This window comes from Nomascus leucogenys, chromosome 2 (assembly GCF_006542625.1).
Source record: "Nomascus leucogenys isolate Asia chromosome 2, Asia_NLE_v1, whole genome shotgun sequence".
In the NCBI taxonomy this organism is placed as follows: domain Eukaryota; kingdom Metazoa; phylum Chordata; class Mammalia; order Primates; family Hylobatidae; genus Nomascus; species Nomascus leucogenys.
The window spans coordinates 95903366-95915599 of NC_044382.1; positions in this window are offsets into that span (position 1 = coordinate 95903366).

Consider the following 12234-nt stretch of genomic DNA (forward strand, 5'->3'; position numbering starts at 1 on the left):
AGGTTCAAGTGATTCTCATGCCTCAGCCTGCAGAGTAGCTGGGATTACAGGTGTGTGCCACCATGCTTGGCTAATTTTTGTATTTTTAGTAGAGATGAGGTTTCACCATGTTAGCCAGGCTGGTCTCGAACTATTGAGCTCAAGCTATTCACCCGCTTCAGCCTCCCAAACTGCTGCAATTACAGGCAAGAACCACTGCACCCGGCCTCTTGAGATTATTATATTTTGGGTGTGATTCTTTAAAAAAGCATATAGCCTAAACTTAGTTTTTTAAATCCAATCTGAGAATCTCTGTATTTTCAGGTGAATTTAATCCATTTTTAGTTCTACAAGTTCGATACTAGAAAACATATTTTCAAAGAGCAAAACTATCATTCAAGATGTATTGTGAAATAAACATTTCTCAGAATAAGACAGAATGTACCACTTGCAGACCCTCTTTAAAATAACTGCTGAAGTATGCAGAATGCAAAAAGCAATGTCTGTAAAAAATGATACTTGGTGAACATGTTGATAAATCTGATTAAATACTGTAAAAAGTGAATTTGGGGGTTCTTGACGACTTGAAATATGGTATGATTAAAGACAGGAGTGGGATGTTAAAATATTTCAGACTACTTGAGTTTGAAATGAACTGGATAGAAATATTGATGGGAGATGTGTGCTACAGAAACAGAGTTAGCAACTATCAATAAAGGAGAAGAAAATCACAGAAATGTTTTTGGATGAAGTGCTTTCCCCAGCAGGGAAGTGAATCTAACTAATCCTAAGTAATGTAATGAAGTAGGCAAATGACTCTTCTACAGGCTCTTGCCTGTAATCCCAGCACTTTGGGAAGCTGAAGCGGGTGAAAAGAACCAAAATGTACAATGTCTCAAACACAATAAAAGTTTATTTTTCTTATACATAAACAGACCAACATAACTGTAAGTTAGTGGGTGAAGCTGGAGGTGATTCTGCTCCACATAATCATTCAGGGACCCAATCTGAAGGAGATTTTATCTACCACAGGTAACTTCCAGGGTCACTCTAAACAAAAACATTCAGCCAATAAAAAGGAGAAGAGCATGTCTGAACATGTTGTGCCTTTTCTCAGTGAATAATATCAAGGGGCACATGATATCAATGTGTCTCAAGGGTAACATAATCAGTACTGAGATGTATCAATCATGTGTCTTCTACTATGACACACTGAGAAAGACAGAAAGACTGCTGTCCTAGTCTTGCAAAAAATGCCTAACCTGAATGTGATTATGAGGAAACATAAAACACATACTGAGGGACATTCTTCAAAATACCTGACCATCTGCTGTCGGTGAGTACAGGTAAAAACAAAAACAAACCTGACCAGTTAGCTTTAAAAGTATCAAAGTTATGGAAGACAGGGAACTGAAAGTCAAGGAAAGACTGAGGAACTCTCATAGATTGGAAGAGACGAAGGAGACATGACACCTAAATGCAATGTGTGGATCAGATAAAAACATTAGGGAAATAAATAATGAAATTTGAATAAGATCTATAAATTAGTTAATATTTTCTCAATATTTCCTGCTTGATACTTGCTATGTGGTAAGATGCTAACACTAGTTTGACGAAGTAAATATAGGAATTCTGTGTCATACTTAGTAACTTTTTTCTAATCTTGAACTTTTTTCAAAATGAAAAGTTTTTTAAAGAAATGAATAAGCAAATAAAGTCCCATCATGTTCCCATGTATATGAAAAGCTGTTACCAGAAATAAAAAAGATTGTGAAGTCCACTTAATAGGTGCCACTACCCTTCCTGTTCTTCATTCTGTACCTAAAGTATCATATTAGCCACATCTGAATGAATTTATTTATAACTAGGATGGCCCCTACCCATTTTGGAGTGTAATTAATACACTTCAGAGTGTAAGTGTTTAACCCACTTTCTGCTATGTCAGGCATCCAGATTACAAATCTAACTTCTTTCATAACAATTCCAGTTATGCTTCTAATATTCCCCTTAGATCCATTAGTGTCGGGAAAGACAGACAATTTCAGTCCAGCTTTGCTTTGACTACAGCAGAGTAACATTCACAGTGCTGGTGAGTCATAGCAAAACATGGAAGTTGGGTGATACCCTGGCCTCTCTGGTGCCTCAGGTTCAAATGTGGACCAACTGTGCCACTTAAGAATTATCAAATATTGACTGCTTCTCATCCAGGATTATATTGAATAAATGGAAATTTCAGCTGAACTGGCTAGGGTACTTCGACTTAACAGACATGAAACAGTTGAGATTAGGGCTAGAGTGGCTAGCACTTTTGAACACAAAATGATATGGTAACACATTGTTTTCTCCAGAAATGATACAACAAGCTCAGAGGTTAGGCAATAGTGAAGACTCTCAGGCAGAAAGACAAGGCCACAGGGAGGAAGTTGGCAACTGTTGTCAGTCACAAAGAAAGAAGGAAATCACAAGTGTATTCTCTCATGGGGCACTTTGTCTAGGGCATTTAACAAATTAGTTAAGGTAAGCTAACTGCCTAACAGCTATAAGAAGTTGACCCAAAATAATGATTCAAATATAATGAAAATTGATTTCTCTTATACATAAGCAGACCAAGGCAGCTGAAGGTTTTCATGTAGCATTGTTTGTTTGTTTTTTGGTCCACCACAGTCATCCAGGGACCAGGACTAAAGGAGACTGCTGACTTGCATACACATCTTCCAAGAACACACTGGGCATCAACATCCAACAAGTGAAAAAAGGAAGGAGCATGTAGGATGCCATGGACCTGGTCTCAAAATGACACACAGTACTTTCTCTAATATTCCACTGGCTGGATTTCATCTTACGGGTATGCCCAACTGCAAGGAATTCATACCTAACTGCAAGGTAATGTTTAGTGGTTCATCCAAGAATAAAAGGAAAAGGGTCTAGTAAACAGTGGTTAGCCTGTGCCAAAAACTTCCATTATATACATGCTTGTAAACAATAATATTTTTAGTGTTTCTGCCTATACTCAAGCAAAAATTTAAGAGTATATACAACAGTCTTTGCTCTCTAGAAGGCTACAGGTTACTATGGATTATAGATGTTGGGAGGAGGTGGAAGTAGTCTATTTACTCCTACTCTTCTTAAGGTATTATTTTTACTTTGTAATAGATAAGGGAGGGGAGCAGACTCATATAGAACAACTGTGTCTCTTAGGAGAGTGGTTCTCTTTTAAGAGAAGAGCAAATCACCAGAGAGTGTTTGTGCTTTCATCAGATTGCAGGCCCCTAAAAACCTGGTTCCTCTTCACTGCCTTTTTAAAATTCACCTTTCCTACCCTACTGCAATGAACTTGGATGTTTGTAGAAAGTATCTTTAGCACCATGAAATCAGTGTGAGGGATTCACCCCTGTCTGGCCCATCAGATTTTCCTTTGTGTGTGTGCGTGTGGTTGCTCTTTTTTATTTTTCTTTCTTTTTCTTTTTTTTTTTTTTTTTTTTTTTGAGACAGTCTTATTCTGTCACCCAGGCTGGAGTGCAGTGTTGCAATCTCGGCTCACTGCAACCTCTGCCTCCCAGGTTTAAGCGATCCTCTCACATTGGCCACCCGAGTAGCTGGGATTACAGGCATATGACACCATACCCAGCTAATTTTTTTGTATTTTTAGTAGAGATGGGGTCTCACCATGTTAACCAGGCTGGTCTTGAACTCCTGACCTCAAGTGATACACTCACCTCGGCCTCCCAAAGTGCTAGGATTACAGGCTTGAGCACTGCATCCAGCCACTCTCTTTGATTTCTTACAGTTCATATGAAGAGAAACAAATTTGTGCAATGAAACGTCCATGACACAATTCACACTCTTCACAAATTTAGAAAGAAACTAAGGAAAGGGATTTTTTTTATATAATGCTAACCCCAAAGCATTATCTTTATACACTAAATGCAGTATGCTATAGTAAGAATAAAGTCCAATATAGGCTATGTATATATTAAGACGCTAAGTGGAAAAAAGTTTGTTTCTTCAACTGATAGCCTCTCTGTCTCCTGATGATTCGATTCTTCAGTCCCAAGGTGCACTGAATTCAGAATTAGAAGACTCAGTTTTAGTTCTTGCTCTGCCACTCTGGCAACTATGAATTTTGGCAAACTAATTTTTCTATATGTATATCTTCATCTGTAAAATGGGAAAAAGAACTGCTTTGCCTCACCAGGGTTTTGTCAAGTAGAAATGAGAAGCAACATTCACCTGACAACTTTATAAGTCACTTTACACATTACATTTTTGCACAATCACTAATGATCTTAGGATCAGAGTGTCAAGGATCCAACCCAGGGTGTTTTCTTATTCCTGACATTACCTCATGCTCTTGGCCATGGTTGTTGACCTTCAGGGCATTGTGCCCGAGATACCTTTTTGTGTTTTTATTCCGTTCCTGGTTTCCTGCTAGGATGTTTTTTCACTTCTGTTTTTTACAAAAAAATGTTGTTCTTCGGCAAATGTATTTCAGTTTATTGTGATGTTTATATTTTGCACAAAATATAAATCTATTTTATTAAATTTAAAAATCAATTCATTTCAAAATGATTAAGAAATTTTAAAAGACCAATAGGTTTTAAAAAGTATTGCAAGAACTCAGAAGGTATAGCAAAAAAGGAAATCCATTACTGCATCTTAATTATGAAAAAGTTGTTTTTGACAAAATTTTGCTAATATGAAAACATTATAATGAAAGAAAAACTAAGTTTCATCATATAATCTGTGGTAATAGGTAAAAATGTGTATGTAAATCTAATGATTTTTATAAGGTAATGAAAAAATATGAAAAAAAAGATTTTTTTCATGCTCACTAATGTTCCTTTATTTTCAGATCCCTGTTGTAGAGCTATTGGTTTACTCAGACTTTCCCTATGAAATAGTCACCATCTGCCTGATTAGTCTGTTTCCTTGGTATCCTGCCCATTCTTGTTATTTGAGTTTCTGCTCTATTTCAAGAAATGCACTCATTAGGGACGGTCACATCTGTGATCATTTGAAAAGAAGTATACATATTCAAAAAACATCTAATAGCACCTTGGCATTTTATTAAATATAAACAAGAAAAGTCTCTTTTTGCCTGCCTTACTCTTAAATGCTAACAAAATACAGCATGATCGTTGAGGTCCCTTCCCCCATTTGGAAATTGCACGAGACTAAAATAAAAAAAAGCAGTGCTCAACACAACTCAGACATTTTCCTTATATACACATTTATAAGCACATACAGAGAAAAAATGCCATCTGTTAAAAATAGGTAACTGAATACTAGCTGAGGATAAAAAATGTAAAACAGGTATATTTGCTTATTCTGATGACTATTTATATCTGGCTATCTCCTAAAACTCCTGAAGTGATAAGACAATACAAATAAACAGTATAAACACTTTTCCCCTTAAACCCTCTTAGAATGTATGCTCCACGTGGACTAGAATTTTTATCTGTTTTTTCACTAATGGGTCCTAAGTAACAGGACACATAGTTAAATATCTGGCTGTTTTAGGTAGAATTCTAAGATGGCCCTCCAAGATTCCCAGCCTCTGATGTATTCTCCTACTTATTCAAACACTAATCTAAGAATTGCTGTGAAGACATTTTACGGGTATAATTAATGTTACAAATCATTGGCCTTAAGAAAGGGAGATCATCCTGGTGGGCCTGACCTAATCCCATGAGTCTTTAAAAACTCAGTTTTTCTCTGCTGATTTCAGAAGTCAGAGAGAAGCATATGACACGTTCAGAAGAAAGGAACTGCCATATTGTGGACAAGGTCACATGGCAGGGAATGGTGGGCAGCCTCTAGAAGCTAAGAGCAGCCCCCAGCTGACAGCCAGCAAGACATCAGAGACTTCAGTCCTACTATCCCAGAAACTGAATTCTGCCAACAACCTGGACGAGCCTGGACAGAAACCTGAGCCCAGAGTGAGAAGTGCAGCCCCAGCCAACACCTGGATTTCAGCCTGATGAGACCCTGAGAAGAGAATCCAGTCATGATGCATCTGGAATTCTGACCTAGAGAACTGTGAGTTTGTAAATTTGTGTTGTTTTAAGTTGCTAAGTTTGTGATAATTTGTGATGCAGCAATAGAAAACTGATATCCTGTGCCGGGCGCAGTAGGTCATGCCTGTAATCCCAGCACTTTGCGGGGCCGAGGCAGGCAGATCACAAGGTCAGACGTTCGAGACCAGCCTGGCCAATATGGTGAAACCCCACCTCTACTAAAAATACAAAAATCAGCCGGGCATGGTGGCACACACCTGTAATGCCAACTACTTGGGAGACTGAGGCAGGAGAATCAATTGAACCCAGGAGGCAGAGGTTGCAGTGAGCCGAGATTTCGCCACCATACTCCATCCTGGGTGACAGAGTGAGACTCCGTCTCAAAAAAAAACAAAAAAACTGATGTCCTGTCCTATAGTAGGCATTTAATAAATATATGTGGAATGAATGAATGAATGAATGAATGAAATTTTGATATGTTACATGGTAAAGGTAAGATAATTATAAGAAAGGCAAAATATGAAACTAGTGATTTTAGAACCAAGTTCTGGATAGTTTTAATAACCACGTATCTTGTATTATTTATATACATTCATGTGACATTAATATATCATCTTTAAATAAAAAATACTAAAATAAAAATAATAATACATGAAAACGGCATGTGTAATGTATATTATATATATTTGCATTAATATTTTACATTTAAATGAAAGAAGCTTAGAGTAAATTAGTCTACAAACCCACCTCAAATTTATTTTGAATGTAGGAAGAATATCATTTATACTTACATTTTTAGTTCATGAAACATAATTTACTTCACTTAGAATAGCTATACTATTAAATTTATGGTTGGACTTGCAATTAATACTTCGGAACTTTACCCTATCTTCCTTTTAAATATGGTGTATAAAATTGGAAAAGAGTCAAATAAATATACAATCAATGTTCTCAGAAATCAGTACATAAGTTTTCAGAAATTCACCAATTAAAGTCTGACTAAATGGTTAGGAAGAAAAATCAGCGTGATGTGTTTCTATGTAACATCTATGATGTTACATAGAAAGTAAGGTTATAGGATCCAGAAGGAACAGTAAAAAAAAAAATGTGTCATGCTTTTTAAATACTTTGGCTTCTGTAGTGTATAGAAGATGCTTGATGGTCTTAACAGTATTTATTTATACATCATTGCTTTTCAAAAAGGATTTGAGGTGACTTAACATAAATCATTCACAAAGTTGAATAAACACAAATAAAAAAATAAAATGATAAAAAGAAGAAGCCAAAATGTTAATTTTAATGTCTAAAATAGTTATTTAATTGAGCATTAAATTGGGCTTGGGCTACATATGCTGTCTGTAAGAAGATTACTATTTAAAGAATATTAAACAAAAATTATCAGTGGTCTTACAATTTCCGTTTGATCTGGCAACTCTCATGACCTCTTTTATTTTCAAAAAAAAAAAAAAAGGATTGCTTGAGCCCAGGAGTTTGAGACCAGCCTGAGCAACACAGCAAAACTCCAACTCTAAAAAAAAATTTAATAAAATAAATATAAGAGACAATGTCAAGTGCTGGAGAAGATGTGGAGAAACTGGAACTCATGTTTGTTGCTGAGCATGTAAATTGAAACAACACTTTAGAAAACTATTTGGCAATCTCTAGTAAAGCTGAATATGTATAACATAAATTCAAGCAATTTCTTAATTAAAAAAATTTTTTGAGACAGTCTCACTCTGTCACCCTGGGTGGAGTGCAGTACACAAACACAGCTCACTGCAGCCTTGACCTGCTGGGCTCAAGCAATTCTCCCACCTCAGCCTCCTGAGTAGCTGAGACCACAGGTGCATGCCACCACACCTGGCTAGATTCTTTTTTTTTTTTAGAGATGGGGTCTTGCCATGTTGCCCAGGCTGATCTCAAATTCTTGGGTTCAAGCAATCCTCCTGCCTTGGCTTCCCAAAGTGTTCAGATTACGAGTTTGAGCCACCGCACCCAGACCAAGAAATTTTAACCCTAACTAAATACCCAACAAAAATGTATATATATGTTCCACAAAGGCCATGGGTAAGAGTGTTTATAGCAGCAGTATTTGTAATAGCCAGAAACTGGAAACAAGCCAAACATCTATCTACAGCAGAAGAGACTATTGTTTATTTATATAATAAAGTACAATATAGCAATAAAATGAATGAGCTACAACAACAGAAATCAATTTCACAAACATAAACTGAGATAAAGAATACAGACACAAAAGTGAATATTTGGTATGAGTCCATTTATATGAAGTTCAGAAGTAAGCAAAGCTATTCTCTGGTGTTGGAAGTCAGGTTAGTGATTACCACTGGGGTAAGCAAGGTAGGAACTGCAAAGAAGTTTCTGAGATTCTGTCATTGTTTTATTTATTGACCTGGCGCCGATTTCTTGGGAGCACTTCTTTTATGAAAATCAATTGAGCAGTACATTATGATTTGTATACTTCTGTGCATATATCAACAAAATTGTATTCAAAAGTGAAACTAAAACACCATCCATCCCACAACCAAAAAAAACCACTTAATTAATTTGTCATTATCTTAATTTGTCATTATCTAAAATGTTGATTAACTGAAAATTAACATTTAAAAGGTTGTTAAACCTATTGCTAAAACTTCAGGAAAAAATAAGAGTATTAAATACCGATTTGAAATTTAAAAGCATGCAAATTATAACCTATAGATCTGTCTCACACATACATACACACACACACACACACACACGCCCACACACACCCATGGTTTCATACCTTTATGTGTAGTACCAAAGATGATTATTCATAATTAATATCCGAACATCAATTTGCATTTTCAGCATGTAACCAAAAGCATTCTCAACTGAATTATATGATTAGCTAAGATTGAGGAAAAGGTTATGGTCTGTCAGTGATAATTAATCTTCTAATAAGGTATTCTAAAAAATTAAAATGATAACCCAAATGCAATTTATCAACGAATCCATACCAGAGGCCATTAAACCTAAGACTTAGATAATTAAGGCCAAAAAACATATAAATTGAGGGTATCAGTGTCTAAAAATTCAAAAGTAGGATATGATACAAATATTTAATATATAAGATAAAGATTGCAGATTATAATAAAGTTATAGGTGCTGTGCTAATTTTCTTTTGCTACATAACAAACTGTCACAAATTTAACAAATTGAGGGCCTTCCTCAATTTGCTTTTCCCTCCTTTCCACTACTTCTTTTTACAAATTATCCCGTTTAGTTCAGCTTTTCTTTTATTATTATCATTATATTATATTATTTTTTTAAATTTTATTTTATTTTAGGTTCCGGGATATATGTGCAGCACATACAGGTTTGTTACATAGGTAAATGTGTGCCATGGCGGTTGGCTGCACCTATGAACCCATCACCTAGGTATTAAGCCCCATATGCATTAGTTATTTATCCTAATGGTCTCCTGCCACCCCCTCCCAACCCCCGCGTCACCCTCCGTCCCCCCACGCAGGCCCCAGTGTGGGTTCTTTCCCTTTTCAATACTTACTTTTACTACTTCTGTTACGGGAGCTTTGCGGTGTCACTTTTCTTGCCAGAAACCTCGGTGGTTGGTGGCACCTTTGCCTAAGTTCTTGTCCTGCCTCCAGGAAGAATGAGGTTCGCAGTCAGTGGGGTGAACAAGACCAAGAGGAGCTTTACTGAGTGTTAAAACAGCTCAGAGGAGGCCCTGGAGAGGGTAGTTCCCCTGCAGCTGGTCGTCTTTTCCTCTCTAAGGGCAGAGAGGGTAGGTCGTCTCTTTTTTTTTTTTTTTTTTTTCTCGAGACTGAGTCTCACTCTTTCACCCAGGCTGGAGTGCAGTGGCCCATCTCAGCTCACTGCAACCTCCACCTCCCGGGTTCAAGGGATTCTCAGTTCTCACACCTCAGCCTCCCGAGTAGCTAGGATTACAGGCGCCTGCCATCATGCCCAGCTAATTTTTGTATTTTTAGTAGAGGCAGGGTTTCCCCATATTAGCCAGGCTGGTCTCGAACTCCTGACGACCGTAGCTGCTCTCCACAGCTGGTCATCTGGTCCTCTGTCCTGCACTGACTGAGCCCAGGGCTTTTATAGGCCTCAGAGGGGGTAAGTGCATGCTGATTGGTCCATGGGCAGCCATGGGAGGGCCCAGGAAAAAGCACCATGAATCCCCCTCCCATCAGCAGGACTGGACTGGCCAACATGCCCCCAGGCTTGAGGCCTGTCCTGGCCTGAAGGTGGGGCTTCACGGGTCACCCACCCACTTCCGCCCAGGAGCATGTCTGCTTCCCCTGGCATCCACGGCTGGCACCAAGGGGAACCTGCAGTGCCCAGGTACCCTCAGCTCCTCCTCAGCTTCCCCTCCCACTTCTCCATGCCCAAAGTCTGGAGGGGGCTGAGTTAGCAGGGGGCTGACGTGTCACCGCTGACCCGTGCACACACCCGGAGGGGATATGACAGCACCCTAGCTCAGCCCCAACCCCGGTCGGAGATCTGATTGGCGCCGGGAGTGGGGAGAGGCCAGGCAGCTGGAGCAGGTACCTCTGAGCCTGCGAGGGCAAGCGGGGCCTTCCCAGACCTCCTAAGAGTTCAGGGATGCCCCGCCTCTTGGGCGGGGCTCCTGCCTACTCTGACTTCCCAAGAGCACCGGAGCCGGAATGCAGCTCGCTTGGGTGGCTGCAGTTGTACCTGGGGAGCTCCCGCCTGGCCAACTTGGAAAGAGCAGGGCTCCCAGTTGTCCCCAGCTCCTACTGGCGCAGTGGGCACCCAGCCGCACCTCCTGGCAGCCAGGGACAGGGGCTCCAGGTCATCCCTTGACCTGCACCGCCATCTGGTATGGGGGGGAGGTTGCTGTGAGCTACCCCTGTGTCCCAGCGCTCAGGGACGGGCTGGAGCGCCGCCCGTGAGCTCAGCGTAACCAGGTCGGGCCTTATCACTGCGGCCCCCAAGGTAGCGGGCTGCAGGGAGCGGGGAGGGTGGAAGGTGGGCTGTACACCTCCTCCCCTTGCCGTGCCCAGCGTGATGGCAGCAGCCACATCAGACGGCCAGCGGCTGCCATCACTTCCATGCCGGTGCCTTTTTTTTTTTTTTTTTTTAAATGGAATCTCGCTCTGTCGCCCAGGCCGTAGTGCGGTGGTGCGATCTCGGCTCACTGCAACCTCCGCCTCCCAGGTTCAAGCGATTTTCTTGTCTCAGCCTCCTGAGTAGCTGGGACTACATGCGCGTGCCACCACGCCCGGCTAATTTTTTCTATTTTTAGTAGAGACAGGGTTTCACCGTGTTAGCCAGGATGGTCTCGATTTCCTGACCTCGTGATCCGCCTGCCTCGGCCTCCCAAAGTGCTGGGATTACAGGTGTGAGCCACTGCGCCTGGCCTCTTTTTTTTTTTTTTTTTTTTTTTTGAGGTGGAGTCTTTCGCCCAGGCTGGAGTGCAGTGGCGCGATCTTGGCTCACTGCAACCTCCGCCTCTGGGGTTCAAGCAATTCTCCTGCCTCAGCCTCTTCAGTAGCTGGGATCACAGGCACGCACCACTACGCCCGGCTAATTTTTTTGTATTTTTAGTAGAGACGGGGTTCCACCATGTTGGCCAGGCTGATCTCGAACTCCTGACCTCGTGATCAGCTCGCCTCGACCTCCCAAAGTGCTGGGATTACAGGCGTGAGCCACCGTGTCCAGCCCTGTGCCTTTTTTACATCTCTTCTTCTGGCTACGTTTCTCCCCACTACCTAATTACTACTCAGCTACGGAGTAGTAATCTCCATCGGCTGTGAAGTCTTTCCTATTTCAACCCAAGATGCTTTTCCCATTTCTGACCTTTCACAGTACTTGTTATTTGTAACCTTTTTTTTTTTTTAAAAAAAGCAGATATTATCTGATAATATAGGCAGTTGATTTTTTTTGTAAGTACGTATGTGTCGAATAACATCTTGACCAGATCCCCAGCTCTTTTAGGAGCAGAAACTGTTTATTTTGTGTCTCAGTACCCACAACCCTGACTTTAACATACATGAATGAATTTTCTTTCTTTCAGAATCAATTTCCTGTCTAATAACTAATCCCTGTAGACAAGTCATTATCATATAGTTAAACCATTTTCTATACAAATTTTCTTTTGAAAAGTGAAAAGTAACTCGTAAAAAATTTACATTTGGTATTACTTAATACCCAAAGTAGCAAGTTCTTAAAAAAAAGATGTATTGATGAAAGTTCTACAGAAAGTCTA